Raw genomic sequence first — 21,914 nt, forward strand, 5'->3', positions numbered from 1 at the left:
TCTACCATTTATAGTGAGGAGTAAAAAAAGTACATTGCAAATAGGGAGCTTTGTAGCAGCAAGAATAATGTAGCTTTAAATTATGCCTTTACCTGTGATTAATTCATAGAGATAAAAGTTTTCAAATAATGGAAATAAGATGATTTGGTTTTGTACTGCAGGCAGTCTGGTGCTCTCAATATGTGTCGCTTGATGCATTAACCTTACAGAGATGGTTTTTTGACTAACAGAAATAAAGGCAGAAAAGAAGCTGACTTTGAAAAATCCCTTTCATTAACTCTCTGGCTTCTTGGTGTAACTGAATTCTTGTCACAATCCACTGAAATTGTCATGTTACCCACAAAAGTGTAGCACCTTCCTGCAGCAGAGCATGTTAACTGCATGGGAAAATTGAGCTGGAGTTGTTAATTGGAATTGGTTTTGTCTAGGAATAAAGTAAAAAGCAAAGCTAATGCTGTAATGAAGTCTTGATTTTAATAGATTACAGTGATAAAGATTTGGCTGATTAAGTAGTTATTGGGTTATGTTAGAATTTAGTACTCCTGAGTTTTATAATATATTGTTCAATAAGTATGATCTGGAAGAAGGTTCGAGGTCAAAATATAACATATATAAAGTAAGTTATAAAAGGATATGAAGGAAGAAAATTAGCAAAGACTGGATTTTCCTTTTTTCTAAGCAATTTGATCTAGTGGAATATTCTCTGCCCAACAGGGAGGTTGGAACTAGATGATCTTTAAGGATCCTTCCAATACCATTCTATGATTCTGTTTCTTTGTTTTTAGCTTCATTTTCATCTTTCAAAACTTTCCGAATTTTTCAAACCCTGCTTAATTTGAGTTTTAGGTAAATGTTTGTTTTTCAAAATTGTGACATTTCATAAATAATATGGTAGTAAAATAAAGAAGAGGAGAAAATACCTATTTATATGTCATCTGTTCCATTGCACACTCAGGGACAGCTTGCATGACAGGTTGAAAGTGAGCTCACTTGGGCAACCCATGCTGCTGAAGGGGCAGAGTGTGACTGTATAAGTCAATTTCTATAGTGACTAAATTTCTCTTCTAGAAAATATCTCTTCTAGTTTCTAAGCCTCTGTCAGAGTCAGCAGGTCTGTATTGCGAGGATCGTAGGGGAAAAGCTCTGCCCAGACTCCCAGAGACTCCTAGAGATGTAGAGGAGAGTATTTGGGAGGTGAAATATTATTGAAAGTTGCTGAGGTACATTCAGACTCTTGGTCAAGGCATAATTCTGCTTTTTCTCCTGAGCCCTGCTAGTGTTCCTACGCTGATCCAAACTGACTGTGAGATAGTGGAAGGAAAATTGAAGGACTGGGGACTTCCATCTGTTCCTCTAGTGAGGGGACAAAGCACATCCACATAAAAATGTATCCAATTGACAAAGCCATAGCTAAGCAGATGGTGCTGTCAGGAGGGTTTTCACTGCTTCATCCAAGGATATTTAATGAGTCATTCTTTGACTGATGGTAGAGTTTAGAATGCGTGAAAAAGGAAGAGAAACTTTGAAGATTATTTTGTAAATTTGTTGAGAAGGGTTTTAAACCAGGACCAAGAGTAGCAATGGATAGTGCACTACAGATGAGTATAGACTCAAGCTGACTTGCTGACTTGGACAAAGGCCAAGAAACTAGAAGAGATATTTTCTTTTACAGAATTTAGGAGTATCAAAGGGGATTATAGAATAGCATGCCAAACATCTTAGGTTTCTGTATATGATAAAAAACATGGAGAATACATCTGTAAACCTAAAATTATTCATGCAGAGGTTCAGAATGTGATTTAATTTACAGAATAGACTTGGGGAAAAAATTCACATAATTGGCATATTGATTAAAGGTATTAATTTAAAGGATATAATGTGTTCATGGACAAAAGGAAGGAAGTGTTCCATGCATATCAAATATGTAGGCTCGATCTGAGGTCTCCAATGTAGTAGGAAGTGAGTCATGCTGCAAATCTCTGGGTAGGGATGAAAGGAAAAAAATGCATACAGAACAAGTGGGTCACTAAACGAAGAGTGTGGATGAGACTTTGTGAGAAAAAGCCAATCAACCATAACATAAATTTCATGATAGTGGGAAAGTCACAGAATAAGCTGAGTTAGAAGGTACCCAAAAGGATAATCAAGTTCAACTTCTGGCCCTGCCCAAGGCATCCCCAACAGTCACACCATGTGCCTGAGAGCATTGTCCGAATGCTTCTTGAACTCTGTCAGGTTTGGGGCTGTGACCACTGCCCTGGGGAGCCTGTTCAATGCCAAACATCCTCTGGGTGAAGAACCTTTTCCTGATATCCAACCCAAACCTCCCCTGACACAACTTCAGGCCATTATCTTGGGTCCTGTCACTCATCACCAAAGGGAAGAGATCAGTGCCTGCCCCTCCTCTTCCCCTCACAAAGAAATTGTAAACTGCAATGAGGTCTCCTGTCAGTCTTCTCCAAGCTGAATAAGACCAAGTGACCTCATCCGCTTCTTGGCTTCTGTGGCTTCCCCTCAAGACACTTCACCTTCTTTGTTGCCCTCTTTTGGACACTCTCTAATGATTTAATGTCTTTCTTACATGTGTTCTTACATCTGATTCCCTGCGGCCTAAGGCACAATCATGATTTTCTATATCTTCCTTTGTTATTCAATGTATGTGAAATAATGCAAGGGCTGTGTTACAGCTCACCAGACTGGTGCTTTCATGGCATGGAATGCAGAGCACATGCTGCTTACCCTGGGGATAACATATGAAGGTGGAGTCCTTCAAAACAAGGTTACATAGTAACTTTTCAGGTAAGATTTTGGTTAGGTTTTATTTTCAATGTACCGTCAAAATCATAGAGCACCAGCAAGGCATTTTTATTATATTTCAGTAAGTCTGAACAAACAAATGAAGAAACTAAATAAAGGAACCAAGAAGACTAGAGGGGAGTTTGGATTTAGCTACTGAGGAAAATTGAGGCATGATCAAAATCCTAAAGGCTTGGGAGCATTGCCTTATATAATCACATTGCAGAGTACTGCTATGTACTATAGGTATATATATACACACACCTAATTCCAAAGTAAACTGACACTCACCTTCATTTCAAATAAATGGAAATTGGCTTAGCTCCCACTAATGCTCCTTGGATCAGGCTTATGCTCCCCCAACACAGGCAATATCCATTTCTGTAAGAGCATGGCTCCCACTGACCCTCCTCCTCCAGGGCTGTCCCGTGGCCTCTGCATGGCAGCTGTGTGCTGGAAGAGCTCAGGGACCCCTGCGTGGGTCAGCATTCTCCTCTTGCAGTCTTCAAGTATTGCTCACCCTACATGGCAGATTGTGAGCACCCCAAGACCTCACAGTTGTCGTCACTGTAGGATCTGGTGTCTGCCTTCATTGTGGCATCTAATTTCTTACTAAATGGCTTGATCTTCAATAAATCCTGAGCTACTTATGAGACATCACTCACAGTTCAAGGACCTGCAGGAGTTTCTTAGAACACAGTCTTGTGTCTATTCAACTCCACAGGATTTCTGAAGCCAGCATGACCCTGTCTGACTTGGATTTGGAAAATATGTACAACTAACTCAGACGGTGGCATAAGAGTTTTCCTCTCTTTACAAGTGTCTTGTGGTTGAACCCCGAGTGGCACCTAAGCCCCACACATCCTCTCACTCACTCTCCTCACACTGAGATGTGGGAGAGAATTGGAAGAGCAAAAGTGAGAAAACTTCTGAGTGGATATAAAGAGAGTCTAATAGGTGAAGCAAAAGCCACACACACAAGCAAAGCAAATTGAGGAATTAATTCACCAATTCCTATGGGCAGGCAGGTTTTCAGCCGTCTCCAGGACAGCAGAGCTCTATCATACACAACATTGACTTGGGAAGACAAACACCACCACTCCAAATGCCTTCCCCTTCCTTTTCCTTCACCCAGCTTTATATACTGTGTATAATGCCACATGGTCTGGAATATCCCTCTCAGCTGGGATCAGCTGTGTCCTCACCCAACTCCTTGTGCACTTCCACCCTTGTTGCTGGTGGGGTGGGGTGAGAAGCAGAAAACACTTTAAATCTGCGTAAGCTCTTGTGAGCAGTAACTAAAATAACTATGTGTTATCAACACTGTTTCCAGCAAAACACAAAACTTGCTGCCTGCAAAGTAAAAAAACTTTCATTGTTTAGGGGAAAAATGGTGTAACAAAGGAACAGAAGAAAGTCTCCAATTCACATTTTCAAATACCCCAAAAACTTTGTGGAAGTATATGTTTAGAAAAGATGGATTGTGGCAAGCAGTTAACAGTACATTCCAGACTTTAGCTTTTTTGTATGCATGATGCAATATAATATATTGGGTAGGAACTCAAGAGAATTTCTGAACATTCAGGCAAATCCTGACCCTGCTGAGTGTACTGAAAAGCAAATCTCAAGCACTGGTTAAAAGATTATTCCAGAAGGGTGATTTTAAAACTTTTTAGACACGTGGCCAAGATACTCCTAAATTTATCTTTGCATATCTCACACTCCTTATGGTACTGGTTTTGTCTCCTTACTCCACCAATGGAGCCCTTTTTTCATGCCCTGATTCATCCCCTTCCTTCACACCTTTTTTCACTCTTAATGGTTTATTCGTTCCAAATTATGATTCCAGGGTGTTAGGCTAAATGATTCTAGTGATATAGTTCAATCTGTCAAGCAAAAGGATGCAATAATTAAGGTTTGGTCTAACTTAATAGTTCTCATGAGTTGAAGTTAAAAAGGGGATATGGGAAAGAAAATGGAAAATCACACACTGACTGAATTCTTAATCATCTCTGGTGTATAAAAATACCCCAGAAAGAATTGCTTTTTATCACATTCTTGGCTAAATGAAGCACATTCTAATATTCTAATTACAATATTAAGCAAAGTTATAATGATGAAAGGTCAAAGTAATCAAGAACTATCTTTACTCACAGTATGTGCTACCCAGTCTTACACAAAAAGCTGTCTCTGCCAGCCTCATCCCTTGCTGCCTGTGATAAGGAAATTAAGCAATTGTTTTTGAACGGAAGTAAGATCAAGTGACATGTTATGACTAATGAAGATATTAACACTTGCACAGGGAGGACTAAGCAGAATGCAAAGGTTTTTCATTTTAGCTTTCTTCCTGGTAAAACTTTGAGTTCTCATTCATAGCGTATAGACTGTCTCTGCAACCTGAACCTTGCTGAACTGGGCTGACAGAGTCCCAACCTTAATTCCTCGGGGACTGGAACATTTTAGTTCCATCACAGAATAAAGTGTCAGTGAGGTAATGAAATAAATCTACTCTTTGCATTTCAGCTGTGATTTGATTGCTGCCCTTGATTACCTGTATGTGCCAATTCCCCCGGGCTGGGAAGTTCAGAGCTGTGACATCTTGCAGCTTTGCAACCTGGTGTCTCACCCTTCTAATCAACTAACTATACACTGACTCTTACAACCTGGTTCAAGACCTGAACTCTCTCTTTAACTTGGTGCCAGAGAGGGAAACAAGAGCTGTGACTCCTTTCTTTTCAATTGCATCACTAAGAGTTGAGTCTGAAAGTACATCACTTGATTGCATCCTTTTGTCCAAAAACCTCCTTTGTATCCGGTGTGCTCATTTGTGAGCCAAGATTTGTTTTACAATGTTCTGGAAGCTTTATGTACACTCTGGTCTGACCAAATCATAACAATCATGATTTATAGCCCAATCTCTCCCATAACAAAGTGGACAGTGAAAAAGAAAAATATTCAATGTAGATGGAAGATCTCAGCCCACACCTTTTTCACTGGTGAGTAACTGCAAGTGAGAAGCTGAGGTGACCTAATTTGCTTCAATGAGAGTGATCTGTTAGTTCCTTAGTGAGAGCACCTCTAGAGGAAATGAGACTTTTTATCCTCTAAGATAGTTTGAAAGTCTGACTGATATTTAATATTTAGCATCTAAATGAGCCAGAACAGAAGTACACAAGTGGTGCTCCACCAAACAAGGATTTTGTTGCATCAGAGGCATTATGGAGTAAATTGGTCATTAGAAAAGTCCAGAAACTGAAGCATTAGAGAGAATTTCCAAGAGTTTCAGTGATATATTGAAGTTTGCTGTATTTTATTGCTATACCAAAAGTTTTTTGACTGAAAACCAATAGAAAAATAGGAGGACCCATGGCTTGGGCTTTACTATTAGTTTTTCTTGCATTAAAAACTTATTCCTTTTCCTCAAATTCTTTAAATGAAATGGAATTTTCACTTGTACCTTTACCCTGAGTCCAAGACATTTGGAAACTGCAAAGATGTTCCAACAGCATATAATTATATTTACCTGCTTTTACACTTTCTATCATCAAGGAGAAGTACCTGGTTGGAGGACGAGTTGCCACAAACCCGAAGCAATCCAGTTTGCCTCGAAGGCACCTGGAGGTGCCTTCTTCTTGCTAAGAATCCAAACTCCAATTATCCTTTTTCAAGTTCTTACCCCTGAAGAAGGAGACTAAAAGCAGATTGTTCTGTGTAATTTCATACCACATAGTTACCTGTGTGTGTCCAGAGCTTTGTAGAGATTTGCTGGAATCATTCTTCATTGAGCTACTGATGCTGAGTCTGAACCTTTATTTTCCAGCAGAAGTGCTTGTGGAACTTATGTCTAATCTAATTAATTAGGCATGACCTACCTTCCCTTAGGTAGTAGATCTCTTTTAGTCTTAGTTGTATTGAATTAGTTCTGCCAAGGAGCAATTACATGGACAGTTGTGCCATTGGATGTGAGGAGCAATGACCAGCCTTGGGCATAGGATAGGGACAGAAAAATTTTCATCTGAGTCAGCCGTAACCAAAGGTAGGATATGTGACACCAATCTGGTGGTATTTTGAATACAAGTCATGAATCTAGACCTTTGTCTAAAAGAGCCTACTACTGAGTGCACAGTAAGGTTTCAAAATAACTTTGAGCTATAAATACTGAGAAGTCAGGAATGAGTGGTTGTCAGGATTTAATCTAGCCTAACAGGGAGTTGAAAGGGAGAAGATGAATGATAAAAGCCTCACGCCCAACTTTAACATAGTTCCCTTCTTGGTAAGAGTGGAGATATTTCCCTTAGTTATTTTGGGAACCATTCTTTTTTCTTCTTCAAAGAGCTGACATTGTATTAAATTATATGTCAAGTCCTCCACAGATCAGCTCTGCCCACCACTGACAATGAAGTTGAATTTATTAAGCTTTTAGCCTGTGTTGTGTTTCTCAACCTTGGGAATTGTTTCTTTTGGATGTGAGTTTTCAACTAGAGGTCCCTACACCACCAGATACTAAACACTTCTAAATGGTCCAAAAAAGCAAGTCAGTTCTCACTTAGCTGAGTCAAGTCCATAATTTTGTTGGAAAATGTTTTAGCAGTTTGAGATTCTATAGTAGGAAAAAGAAAACCCACTGGCATGTTTTAAATTATATTAGACAATTATTATTGTAAATTAATTTAATTAATGTCTTTAATTGCTTTAAGCCATTCTCTTATTAAATGTAGTACCTGGACTGCTAGGTGTTTGCATTAAAGATGTTTGTGTAAAATAAATCTGACAAAGCACTCATTATCTGAGCTGGTTTTTGCAAGAAAAGGGTTGTTTTGGGATTATGGGAAAAGTTGAAAATCATGTCAAACAGATCCTTAGTTTTGAGGCATGTGGAGACCACACTCAAAACTAACTCTGATGTGGCCCGTGAATTACATTTTGACTTCCAAATCTCCAGGAACCACTGCAACACAGCAGTGCAAATGAGTTTTCACTCTTTGTGTCAGTTTTTCCTTAATGATATTGCAGATACATTAATTTTGCTAATTAATGAAAGCCAGTATTTCATTATTAATGTTGCAAAGCTTTAATATCCTAAGTATTTTCCTTGATTTTTACATGTCAAACGCCTACCTGATTCAGCTTGATTCCTGGCTAGATTCCCCACAGAAAATCCTCCTTATTCTGTGGTAGAGCAGCCCCTCTGATGCCTACCTGATTCAGCTTCCTGAATTCCAGATTCCTCGCTAGATTCCCCACAGAAAATCCTCCTTATTCTGTGGTAGAGCAGCCCCTCTGAGTCAGGAGGGAGAGGCAACAGGGAGAGCTGCCCACAGCTCCACACACAGTATGATTCAGATCTTCGTGGGGGTGTCTCTAAATGCTGTGTAAAAGGCTCTTGCCTCCATCGTGATGACATAATACAGGGTTTTAACTTACCAACTGTGGATGTGCTCTATTTGTTTCCAAACGAATAGTGAACAGACTGCAGATACTATAAATATTCTATGTAGTTACTCAATAAACCCAAATGGCTGTAAATAAAAAGGACCTTTCTAAATTACTGAGTAAATAGTAATTTCTCAAAGCCCTTTTACCCCAGCAGACCTCAATTAGAACTGCAGACTATGTCAGAAAACATTTAATTACGTTGCAGAGGATTCTGTGATTCTGCTTGTATTGGCTACACCTCTCTATTATTCCTGTGCAAAACCTACTCTTTTGAGGAGTTTTTGTCTTGGTTTTGTTTTAGGTTTTGATAAAAAGACAGAAAGAGCTCTTGGAAGAGCGTTGCTGCCTGTCCACAAGTCCTTCTTGCTGACCAGAAAATTTGCTTATCTTTAACTCCTTGTTTTCAGGGCTAGGTATGGTGCTTACACTGCCGTGGGATCAGATCTGACATCAGCCGAAGTCACTAGAAATAGGTATAAATCATAAATTAAGACAAAAAAATGAAAATTACCATTTATGAGCCAAGTGTCTAAGCTCTCGTCTGTGACAGATCCACTCATAGAACCCACATGGTGCTGAAAGAAAATTGTCTGACCAGACACAAGAGGTCCAACTGACCAGGCTATGCAAAGGCATTTTTAATTGTGTGAAATGCCCTAGAGTTTCTTGAAATCTGCACATTTCCCACAGGTCCTTGGTATACATGCCTTAAAACATAGCCTCAGATATCGGATATGATCCCGCTACTGTTTGTATGTTATGGATTTATAGGAACATGATTCTATATTTATCTGTTTGCCTGAAATTTCTACTCATATGTGGAGGAAAACTGAACCTGATATTCCATATCCAATACACTGGATGCCTGTTTAAATGAAGGACTCTAGGGGAACCGAAATTAAGCTAAAATTAGTGAATCTACTCTCTGCATCTTGAAGACCTGAGTCCAGAAACTCATGCAGCTTAAAAATGTGGCCCCAGGAGGTGGCAACAAGGAGGTGGCCCCAGGAAATTTTAGGACCCTGCACACCCATGTGTGAGTGCTAGGTGGCTTAATATGCCTGATATGTAGCGTAATCCACTAGCAAAAAGACGTTGACATGACAGTTTTATGCAGAGGAGTCAGGTAAATCGAAACCCATATTGTGTTCCTGGATGTCCCAGAACCCAGACAGTTAGATGGAGAATGTGTAGGATGTAGCAATTGTGCCCTTTTAGTTGATCCCTGAATACAGGGGAAAATGCAGAGTACATTTAGATATTCTATACTTCTCTTGCTTGTTTCTTCCTTCTCCAGGAAAAGAGGGTGGAAATTTTGTAGTTGCACTGATAGAAGGCAATAGCAAATAATGGACAGAATTGGCATTGTATTTTTTTGTTTGTTTGTTTTTGGTTTGGGGTTTTCTTTAATGTTTTCTTTACTCTCTTGGAGATTTTTGCTTGATTTCACTCTGGGCAAGAGAATTCCTTCTCCTTTCACCAAGATATGAAATCTCAGGATGTTTTTACTTCCCTCTTATTTACTTAAAATATAAACTTGTTGCAGATCACATGCCATATAGTGGCCACCTATGATGAAAAATTGAATTTGTAATGTGAAGAGCCCCTCCTACACCAAAAGGCAGCATCCCTATTTTCATTGGCAGTTTGAACCTCACTGGGAATGTACATGTATGTATGTCATGCATAAATGCATCAGTTGTACTGATAGATGGCTACTGCATGATGCTTCTATCTTGTTTTGTGGCTGAATGGGAAATTTAAATGGTCTTTTCCAAGTGTCTCTAAATGCCATGCAGCCTGAGAATGACTGTCCTCTGTCTCAATGAAGCTATTCAGTTAACAACTAAGGTATGTTTTCTTCTGCAGAAGCCTTGCCTTCCTCTGTTCTCTCTCTTATTATGGAGACTTGTATCTGTGTAATCCAGAGGAAATGTCATTCCAACATGAAAACCTTCATTGTGGAGTCTGGAAATCATGCAGCAGTTTAGCAGTTTGGAGTCTAGAAAATAGCACATTAACATTTAAATGAAGTGTTAAAATAATGGGCTGCTGCTGAAGTTCAAAGCTGAGGACGTGAATTTTTTACAAAGGGCACTTTGCATCTTCAAAGAAGAAATCATGGGCTTTTGAAAATCCTAAATTAAATCTTGCAGCCAGTGCCAATCCAGTAAACATAAATGAAAAGGGCTATGAGAAGAATTACAGAGACTCCATAGGAAGCTGTGCAATGTTGCCTGGAATGAGAGCATCTGGGAGAAAAAAAAAAAAGAAAAAAGAAAAAAAAAAAGGTTTCTTAGGCTTAGTTTACTCATCCTTTCAAAATCAGCTAATTTAACACTTGGGTGACCAGGGAAGCCTCAGTAAAATCTGAAGCATTTTTCTCTACATGAAGAGAGAGCCAGTATCTTTCCATCAGCTCCAGTCTCTGAAGAGCCATACAAAATGATTCAGCCCGTATTGCTGTCACATCCCATATAGCAGAGGAGAAATATGGATGTTACAAGCAATATTTTACCAAGTTTTCCTAAAGAGCACTCGGGTGCCTGCTTTTTCCTTTCCTAGTGCTTCACGCTGTAGATAAAGAAGTCTAGCAGTATGCCTAAAGGCAAAAGAAACCAGACCTAAAATATGAGGTGTTAAAAAACCTGCTTGCCAACTGTTTTCTTCTAAGAGATTCTCAAAAATAAATTTTCTTAATTTTAAAATACTTTTTGTTACAATTTATCCAATTAAAACTATGAAGACACTGCTTAAATGCAACAGACAAGTGAGCTGTGACCCACTTAGAAAATAGGAATGTGTTAATTACTTGTGGCCTAATGAAAGATTCTGCTTGCTGCTTACCCTCCAAAAGCACACACACCTTTTACAATACAGAAATCCTAATGAAATAATGAGTCTCCAAATACAAAAAAAAGGCCTTTAAAATTAGAGGAACGTATTTTAAATACATACAATGGGGTTTAAAATATAAATAGGCAGGGATATTTGGGGAAGAATAAAATAAACTTTTTTCCATGTACTTCTGATGAGAGATAAAATAGTTTAAAATGTCATTTGCATCACAGAACTGTTTACCCCTGTTTCCCATTTCTGCCAATTTAAGTGACCATTTTATGATAAATTTAAGAAAATAGGATTATAGGATGGAGTGGGAAATTTCAAGTAAATTCTCCCACTTCCTGGAACACACTGAAGATTGGTATGTCTTGATTTCTTAAATATATCCCTCCTAAAGGCTCACAGTGGGTTTGCAACTTAATAAATAACAGCTTAATCTCATCCTGCTTGTGCAGTCTTTTATGGCATAACAACTCCAGGGAATTTGTATGTGTATGTATGGAATTACATGTTCACACAAATCTGTAGCTGATATTTTTTACTTATTTTTAAAAATATGCTGCCACCATACCAAAGTTTCCCAGCAGCTGGACAGGCTGGGTCTTCCTTCACCCATACGTATGGGCAGTACAGAACTGGTAAGGAGCACAGATTCCAAAAGGATTCAGGTTCCTTGGAATCATAAGGAATTAGGAACCACACATGGTGGAGCCAACGTCCTCTCTTCAGCTTCTTCAGCATGGCCCATAAATGCTGAGGCTATGGAGTGCCCTAGGGTTTGGGTGGGAACAAAGCCCAGGACCTCAGTGCAGCAAATGCAGGCAGCCAGAACTGAAAGCTGACAGAAGTGCTGGCTTCTTGTCCTTACCTTGAGGTCATGAGGTGGTGTGTTCTAAACTTGGAATATTAATACTTGCAAGACATCAGACCAAACTTCTCTACTTTGAGTCTTCCATAGATCCATGAAAAATACTGCATGTTTTAGCTCTGGAGCATTCAACTATAAGGCATCCAGTTCAAATTACAAGAAATATCATGTAGGAAAAAAAAAAAAGAGAAACAATATAGAATCATAGAATAATCTGTGAAGAGATAGTGACCTTAAATATCTCATTCCAAAACACTCCCATTTTATTCTGATTGTGTCTAACCCCTGAGGTTTTATCACTAGTCTCATGATAATTAATTTTATTTAGCATCTAGTCTTATGATACAAGTGCTAGTGGCAGCATTAGAGCAGGAGGGGAGGAAATGCTGCTGATAGAGTCACCAAGGAATCCTGAGCCTACTGAACCATTTCCAGAAAACCTGGTTTTGCAGACATCTGCCTGTGTCCCAGAGGAGGGTGTGAGAGGTTCATCAGTGCCTGTATTTGCATATGTGTTGGGAACTGAGGTCCTTTCCAGAGATCTTTAATCTGAGGAGCAGAAACACTTCCTTTTTTGGACCATTTGCATAACAGCAGCACGCAACAAATTCATCTTCATAACCAGTATAGTCTGGCTTTTTAGTTGAATCTCTGTTTTTAAAAGCAGTATGATTTGTAGTGTCAGTGAATCTGTTGCATCAAGGGAAAAAAGCAGAGGTAGAAAATATGCTTACCTGTGTTTCATTTTCAGGAATCCAGTCAGGACATGTTATGCTACAGGAATTTCTACTGCTCTGGAGAGTGTTCAGTGTAGGCAAGTAATCACATGCATGGTCTGTGAAATCTAGGAGGCTCTCATGCCATGGATTGAATTTTATGACTGTCCAGATGCCTTTCATGCTTCTTATTCATATTCATTCCATGAATAAAAAGTATGCTATGTTTAAAAATCCCTTCTCATTAGAGACAGGTTTTTTGCAATGAATTTGAGTAACAAAGACATATTATTCAAGAAGATCAACTAAAAAAGCCATGGTGTCTGCACATTGTCCCAGTTGCTGCATACTGAAATAAGGACAGGCAGAATGGATCATGATTTGCATGCATATTCTTTGATGATTCCTGCAACTTCAGATACCATTCATTAACAAACTGTGAAGAAGACCTCACTGTTTCTGATACCTTTTTTTAAAATAATTATATGTAGTTGAGAGAGCCACATTCAAATTTACTGTAAAATTCCTTCCTAGTCCCAAGAAAATGAGCACGTAAGGGAGAATCTATCAGCACACAAAGGACATGGGATAATAGCCTTGTTGTAACAAAGCCCTCTGAGGTGGCACAGGAGTGGGGCACAGAACTAAATGCATCAGTAGGACATCAAATTCTTTCACACAACACCATTTTTCATAAGAGTCTAGAATCTGTATGCTTTTCCCCCAAAAAAATTGATATTTGAGGCCACCTAGTTCCTTGTGTGTAATCCATTTGAGAGGTGGTTGCTGTATGCAGGACATGATCATGTTGTTTGAGGATTTTTTTCAGTTCTAATTATTAATTGTTCTCCACACAAACTCTATATACAGAAAGCACTTTATCAGAGGTGACTTGAAGGCCCATCAGTTTATGATCTATACCAGAATAGGCTGTTAGGGCCTTTGTATTCATTTTTTGATGTCCAACCCAAGAGTATCCAGATCAATCCCTGAAGTAGCTTTTTTGATAGTTTGTATCTGCTAATTGTATAAATTACTTTAAAATAGTGAATATCTCCTTGAAATTTAGCAGCAGAACTGCTTTCATGGTGTTGCAGTGACACCCAATTTAAAAACAGTGCTACTTCAGGGCAAAGGGAAAAATCTTTGTTGTACTATGTTTAATGATGTAATCTTGTTTGAAATTCCAATTTCTTGCAGTGCTATTGTGTAAAGTGTTTAGACTAAAACTAATTAACCCTTGCAGGAACCTAGTTCTATTAATATAAAATTTGCATTAATTTCCAGTGACATAGTAATTGAAGCATGACAAAAAGGCTGCAGTTGATTAAATACTGAATTAGGGTTTACTATTTGGGAAGCATTTGGATCACTAGCTCTTGACTTTATGGATTACAATTCATAAATTAAGGCACGTGGGATTGGTGAATTCATTAAAGCGTGAAAAATCAAAGTTAAATTTCAAAAGTTATATATATGACATACATGTCTTTTAGATATTTCTGCTTCATTGCCTTTCTGAATCATTGCCTTTTAAACAAAGTGAATTATAAAGGAAACAGAAAACAGGTTTGCAGTATTTACTCTGGCTAAACAACTTTTGACAAGGATGCTGTAACACTAAGAGAGACAACTCCTTGAACTAGACTGATGAAATGGACTTTAAGTAAAATTCTGCTTGAGAGTAGTGAAAAAGAACAGAATAGTAGTGAAAGTGAGCAGAATGTGATAATAACATTTTCCATGTCAAAAATGTCCTTTAGAAGTCCCTAGATTGCTACTGGAATATAAGAGGGAAAAAAAATCACAAAGCCTGTTCTTTTTTTTGATTGATTGATTGATTGATTGATTGAATCCTTCACAAAATATGTCCTTCTCAACTTGCTCTAGCATTTGATCAAAATGTCATTTCTGAGGAATGTTAAATGACTTTCTAGCACAGTGTCTGTCACCCTGGACTGTGCATTCAGTCTGGATCATCAAGATTAGCTGCTGCCAGCTCACCTCAAGTCACACAAAACAGCACCTCCTTCTCCCAGCCACTATCTCAGGCTGCTGCAACTGGAATGGAAAACGGAAAGGCTTCTTCAGGCTCTGGAGCACAGAGATTGAAATGGAATTTGTGCAGTGATCACCTTCACACAGCACATAAAGACCTGGAGTGACCACGGTGAAGGGCAATTAGGACAGGATCTATGAACACGTGGATGTTAAAGGAGGGTAAGAATGCTGGGTGCCCACTTATCTGTGGGGCAGGGAACTTAATGAGAAGCTACAAGGAAAAGACTGATGCACTCATTGCAGTTTTTATCTGTTTTATCACTGGAAGCTTTGTCCTCTGGGGTCCCAGGTCCCTGAGCCTTCTAGCAAGATCCATAGGAGCAAACCCATAGTACCCACAGCAGGGGAAGAAGCCTGCAGGGGAAGAATTTAAGCCTCTTGTGCATACATGAGTCCACAGAACTGGATGGGATGCATCTAAGCTTGCTAATGACATTGTGATGCCCCACTGCACCATTTGTGAGATGTCATGGCAACTATGGATGCTCCTCAGAACTGGAAAAGGCAGATGTCACATAATTTTTAAGAAGAGTAAGAAGGTGGATTCAATGGACTGCAGACTGGTCAGTCTCACCTCAGTCTCTAGGAAGATGATTATAGACTATGATTCATTATGGTAGATTCATAATTAATTTCAAAACTCAAAAATAGATGAGAAGGAGATTAAAAGCAGCCAGCACAGGTTTATCATAGAATCATAGAACTATAGAGTGTCCTGGGTCAGAAGGGACCCTAAAGATCATCTAGTTTTACCCCACTGGGACACCTTTCACTGGATCAGGTTGCTCAAAGTCCTGTCCAACCTGGCCTTGAACACCTTCAGACATGGGACATCCACAGGTTTTCTGGGCAACCTGTTCCAGTGCCTCTCACAGCAAAGATTTTTTTCCCCTAAAATCTAATCTAAACCTAGTCTCTTTCAATCTGAACCCATTCCCCTTGTGTTGTCACTACTTGCCCTTGTAAACAGTCTTGCCCCATATTTTCTGTTAAGTTCCCTCAACATACAGGAAGGCCACACTGAAGTCATCCTGAAGCCTTCTCTTTTCCAGGCTTTACCTATTTTTCCCAGTTTAGGAAGTGGAAATCATACCTGACCATCCTCACTGCCTTCTGCAAAGAAGTGATGGGTGCTGTGGCCAAGAGAAAGCATGTGGATGTTGTGCACATTGATTTTAATGAGGTCTTTGACACAATCTCCCATAGTCTCCTATCATTGAATTTGGAAGATAAGGGCTGTATAAGCAGACAAAATGGTGGGTGGGGACCTGAAGAGCTGTGATTAGTGGTGCAAAGTTCAGTAACTAATGGGGTCCCTCAGTGGTCAATAACAGAACCAATCCCACTTAAAGTCTTCAGAAACCACCCAGGTGATGGGACAGAGTGCATCCTTAGTAAGTTTGTAGACAACAAAAAGCTCGAGAAAGCAGTCAATGTCCTGGAGGGCACTTAGAGGGCACTGGACAAGTTATGTGTTACAAGGAACATCATGGAGCTACATAAGATCAAGATACTGCATGTAGGATGAAATAGCACCATGTAACACTACAGGCTGGGGCTCACCCATCTTGGAAGCAGCTCTGGAGAAAGGGATGTGGGGCTCTTTGAGAGCAAGAAGCTCACCATAAGCCAGCAGCGTGTGTTTGCAACAGGGGGCCACATTAGGAAAAGGGTCACCCGCAGCGCAAGGGAAGTGATCAATGAGATCCAAGTGATCCATATTGCTTAGTGATTTTAAGACCACATCTAGGACAGTGTGTCCTCTTTTGGACTCTAAAGTACAAGATTGGCATTGACATAGTGCACTGGGCCCAGCGGAAACCACAAAGCTGATAAAGGACATGGAGCATAGGCCATATGAGAAAAGGCTGAGAAAGCTGGATTTGTTCAGCTTGGAGAGGAGAAGCTGAAGGGCAGACCGTGCTGCTGGCCACAATTAGCCGATCAGAGAATGATAGAGCTAGAGTCTTCTTGAGGGCACTCAGTGGTAGGATGGGAGGCAATGGGAGCAAGTTGCAAGGTGGGGAGATTCCAAATAGATATTAGGTGGAAAAAAAAATCCTACGAGGATGATCAAATACTGATGCAGGATATCCAGAAATGTTGTGTAATCTCCATCCTTGGACTTGTACAAAATTGAGTGGGCATGGACCTGAACAACTTGATCAGTTTAGATATTGACCAAGGCATAATGACAATTTGAATTCTGGAGATCCCTTCCAGCCTAACACATGATTCTGGAATTCTGGCAGTATTCTTGAGATTGTGAGGGAAAATTTTTTACCTGCTCATATACTGATTGCCACAGAGATATGAACATTTCAAACCAGAGGTAGTCTTTATTTTAAAGTCCCTTAATAGTTTTGAGGTGTGTTTCCTGAGTAGTCAGGCAGGCTCTGTTTTGTGGGCAAAGTAAAAGCATTTAAATTTGCAATTGTGCAATATTCCACATTTTGTCTTCACAACATACTCTGTGTATCTTCAGTGTCCTATGGAGACTTCTAAAAATTAGGAATTGGGAAGTGCATGTTGCTAGAGTAGAGTATCTTTTGTCTTGAAGCAGGACTTTATAATTAAGTTTTTGCAAAGTCTTGGATTTTTGTTCCAAAGATGTAATGATTGCACTTTCGGTAAATACAGGCAAACTGGTTATTTGCCACAAGCAATTAAAAACTATAGTCACATGAATTGCTTTCACAGGCTTTTCCCCTCCTTTTTTTCCCTTCTTTCTTGAACAAAACCTCACTGTTCATTAGTTTGTAAATAAAACACATCTGGCATCAACAGACCTCACTTATGAGGTCTGTGCTATCAGTTCACATGCATTTAGTTGATTTTATCACATGACTGTAGGTAGAGGGAACCTCAGCAGGTTTACAGAAGAGTAAAATTAGTAGCTATGTATTTCAGACATGAAATTTTTTTTTTAAATGCTGTTATTGTGGCCAGCTCTACTTTGTTCTCCCAAAGAGGAATTCTCCCCTTATACAGCAGTTTTGAGGCTTCATTCTTCAGCCACTGAACTGTTTGAAATTTTACCTGCACAATGCCATGAGATTAACTTGTTCTGTGAGTGAATCACAGCAACATTCCATAGGACCTTCCCAGCTATCCACAAGGAGTAAAACCCCCAGGGCTGAACACAAGAGTCTCTACAGTTCCATCTCTGTGACCGGGTCCAGGGGGTCACAGAGTGCGTCACCTCCAGGTTCAACCTCCAACTCCAGTTAAATTAGGAGTACCCAATTTTTCACAGCTCCTTCATATCCTTAAACTGGAGTAATTTCATGCCACAAAAGTATTTATAAATATAGACTGAGAAAATAATCTCATTAGTCAGATGAAGGTGTTACTAACAAAACAACAAAGAGGAATCAGCTGTCTGCCCTGCAGCTGACATTCATAGTGGTGTCACTGCATGCTCATTGTAATGTGAGGTAAAATATTGATTTATTATTATAGACAATAATGATGTGCAAGATCCAGTTAAACTAGCAACATTTCAATAGATGCACTGAAAATAAATTGTTTTCCTCATTTTCCATTAAATCTGTAAACATCTTTAAGTGCAACAAATTGTTCTGATGACCAAAACTGTTTTATATACATATTAAGAAATATATACAATCTTCCATATATATTTATTCATTGGCAAATTCCCAGACTGGTTCAATTCATTAAAATACAATGGGGAAATGAAAGCTATAATTTTTATCCAGGTATGTTCTTAAAGGAAGAAGTGGAGAGACAGAAAAGCGTTTCTGCTCCTAAGAATGAGCCAGGCAGAATTATTCCAGTCAGTCAATAATTTAGTGAGAAATCTCATTAAAGTCAACATTAACAGGACTGTGACTTTAGTTTTAATTCTTCTTTGAGAGTGATATTTTCACTAGCACAGAGAGGCAGGATAAGACTAATGCATTGTTTCAGTCTCATTTAGACTTTACCAAACCTCCACTTCTCTCTTTACTGCAACAGAATTTACAATTGGTCTTCACCCATCTATGTGGGAGTAAGCATTTTTCTAATCTGAAATCTACTGTAAGAACAATTCTAGAATACATTTACTTCTTTTAATTAACAGAAAATACAACACTTTTTAATCAAGGTAACACTAAAAGTTTGAAAACACTCCACATTTTCTGGAAACAGACTTTTTCCCTGAGGCCCTAGTTTTTCCTTCACTAGTTACCTTGTGCAGGACACAGGGTCTACCTGACTTTTTTCCTCTTTTTTCTTAAAGTGCCTATATCAGATATGCTGGTGTAAATACTTTTATATAACAAAAGTAATAATTTCCTCCAAGATGCATAAATCTCTTCAGAGCTGATATGTTCTTCCTGACTATACTTTCAAATCATGCTATAACCATATCAACTCTCTTGATAGTGCATTTATAGAGTTTTCCTTCAAACTTAACTTTGGGGAATTGGATTTTGAATTAAAGTAAGTAAAGGGAGGAAACTAATTTAAGGCTTCTGATGTAGGTAGAAATATACATTTCTACACAAAGACTTTTCACCATTGAGAGCCGCATTTAGTCATCTGTACAGATTTTTTCATGCATTTGATTGACTTACATGAAAATTTAAATTTTATGGATTTGATTGCTTTCCAGGTCCACTCAAGTGCAACACTTTGTAGTAATACCTGGTATAAAACTTATTTTAACAGGCATGAGTTATTTTCCATACATCAAGACTCAACAAGTAGCAGTACCTGGCACAATAATAGCAAAGTTGTCTTTGCAACTACCATGCAGAGCAGGGCTCCTTTCAGATAAAAGGTGGTAAAATCCACACCTATCAATTTAGCACTGTTCCAAAAATTTTCCATCACTTGTGACGAAAGATCCGATTTTGGAACACTTCTCTCTGTGACAGTGATGAAACACTGGCATGGGCTGCCTGGAGAAGTTGTGGATGCTCCATCTCTGGAAGTGTTCAAGGCCAGGCTGGATGGGGCATTGAGCTCCCTGGTCTAATGGAAGGTGCCCTTGACCAGGTCAGAGTGGCTGAAACAAAATTATCTTTCTAGTCTCTTCCAACCCAGGCCATTCCATGACTCAGTGATTCTATTCAATTACTTGTGTGAGCTTCATTTAGGGTAGTTGGGAACATATCAGAACAAGGATTCTGAGAGTGATATTTAATTTTTAAAGAGCAGATAAAATTTGTAAAATTACCTTATACAAATTTCAAGTCTGCTCCTCATAAGTATTGAGAGTGATAGCAGCTCATTTTTGTGGCCAAAGAAATGGTTCCAACATTTAAATTTATTTTATGGAGCTAAACCAATTCTTTTTGGACTCTATTCTGACTCATTCCAGTGAGAGATAAACCAAGGTCTATCAACTTATTTCTAATAATAGTTCACCAATAAGTCAGACAACCAATTCTGACTTTCAAGTCACAATTTTGACTACTCAGAGAAGTCAGAAAAAGCAGGACTATCAGGAATCAAATTTTATATTCTTTCTTACAAGTTTCAGAGACCTTTGAAACTGCTTATTTACTCTGAGGGAAATTTAACATGTAGATATATATGTATATTGATTTTGGGTTCCATATCTTGATGTGGACGTCATGGAAAAAGACAATACGTATCAAAATAGTTTCAGACTTACAAAATTATGTTTCAGGTAAAGGCTACTTATTAATGCTTGCTACTTTTAGCCACAATGTTTTTATTTTCTGCCACAAGGTTATATTTGTCCCATCTCTTCATTACCCCTATGCACAAAGTTTTCAGCTTCTTGTCAGCCATCACTGTATGAGTCTGAGGGTGCTGGATTTCTGAGATTATCAGAAATCATATGAAGAACATGAAAGCAGCTAAAATAATAATCACATTTGTTACTTTGCTGTACTTTACATAGGCTTTTGGCAAGCTAATAGAACATTTAAAATACTGTGGTTCTTTGATATTTTTCTATCACTCTAACAATATAAGGGTGATGCTTAATACATCTTTATGGCTTCAGAAGGAATATATTTTCTGGACAAATTAATATTACTGCAGAAATATTTTTCATAGTAGCCAGGTCAGGAAACCCAAACTGGAATGTAATAACAACCTGAATTCCTCATTGTCCCATTTCAATATCTGACATAGATTTACCAGAAACCTAGCTCCTCTACCCTGAACAACAGGGCTAAGAAATTCTAATAGTAATGTGCATTTCAAGCCTAATGATAAAATAAGCTCATTGACTATGTGCTTGTGCACAGATCCCTAGTCTGGTTAGAGATAGTACAGCCACATTGTGTAAATTACTGTGATGCTCTGGAGTATATAACCCAAACTGTAATCTGATCTGCACAGTTACTGTTAAAATTTGTTACCTGAAAAAGCAGAAATCTAGTTGGAATTTGAGCTGAGATTAAAAATAAAGTGGAAAATAATATTTTATTTTTATTAACTATAAATATGAAGCATAGCTAAAATATTTATGGAATTAAGATGATCTGTCCTTGCCTGAAATGTGTGTGTGTGATCTACCTGATCCTTTTTAGAGTCAGTGAAGGTGCAGTTACTGAGTTCTGCTGATCAGCTCCCCTGATCAATAAAGATATCTGTTTCAAAATAAAAGGAATAATTTCCTAGGACACTAAGAACTACTGTGAGTATTTAGAAAAGGGATTGTGTGCAAACATCTACACTGGGTTCATCCCAAATTAAGCAAGATAAAGCCTTCTCTAGCTATCCAGTATTAGGTGTTTGAACTATTAATCAAAGCTGCTTTTAAAGTCAGTGAAAGGAGGCCAGCACCTCCACAAAGCAATTAATCTTATCCTTGGATGTGTGTTTATCATCACAGATGGAAGGAAACATATCTCCACTGCAAGGAACCTTGAAGGTTGTCTTAGGTTAGACACCCTGCAGTGGGTTTTGTTCAAGATTAGATGTAGACATGTGAGTCAAGTATATCAGCTACCATTATAGTCAAAAGGGCTTCTTCTTGTGGTCTAGCATCATTTGAGATGATCTAGGATATCCTGTCTAGTGTCCAGTTGCCACTCCAGATGATCACAGGTCATATGCTATAATTTCCAGTCTGTCGCAAATGTGTAAGGTGTGCTAAAGTGCATCAAATGACATTTTATATAGATATTTTGGTAAATAAATGAAGTTCAATAAAAATTCAATCTTTTCCAAAGGAAGAATATTGTGTAGGGTAAATCTGTGATAAA

This window comes from Passer montanus, unplaced genomic scaffold (genome assembly GCF_014805655.1).
Source record: "Passer montanus isolate IOZ18808 unplaced genomic scaffold, ASM1480565v1 scaffold4, whole genome shotgun sequence".
Classification (NCBI taxonomy): domain Eukaryota; kingdom Metazoa; phylum Chordata; class Aves; order Passeriformes; family Passeridae; genus Passer; species Passer montanus.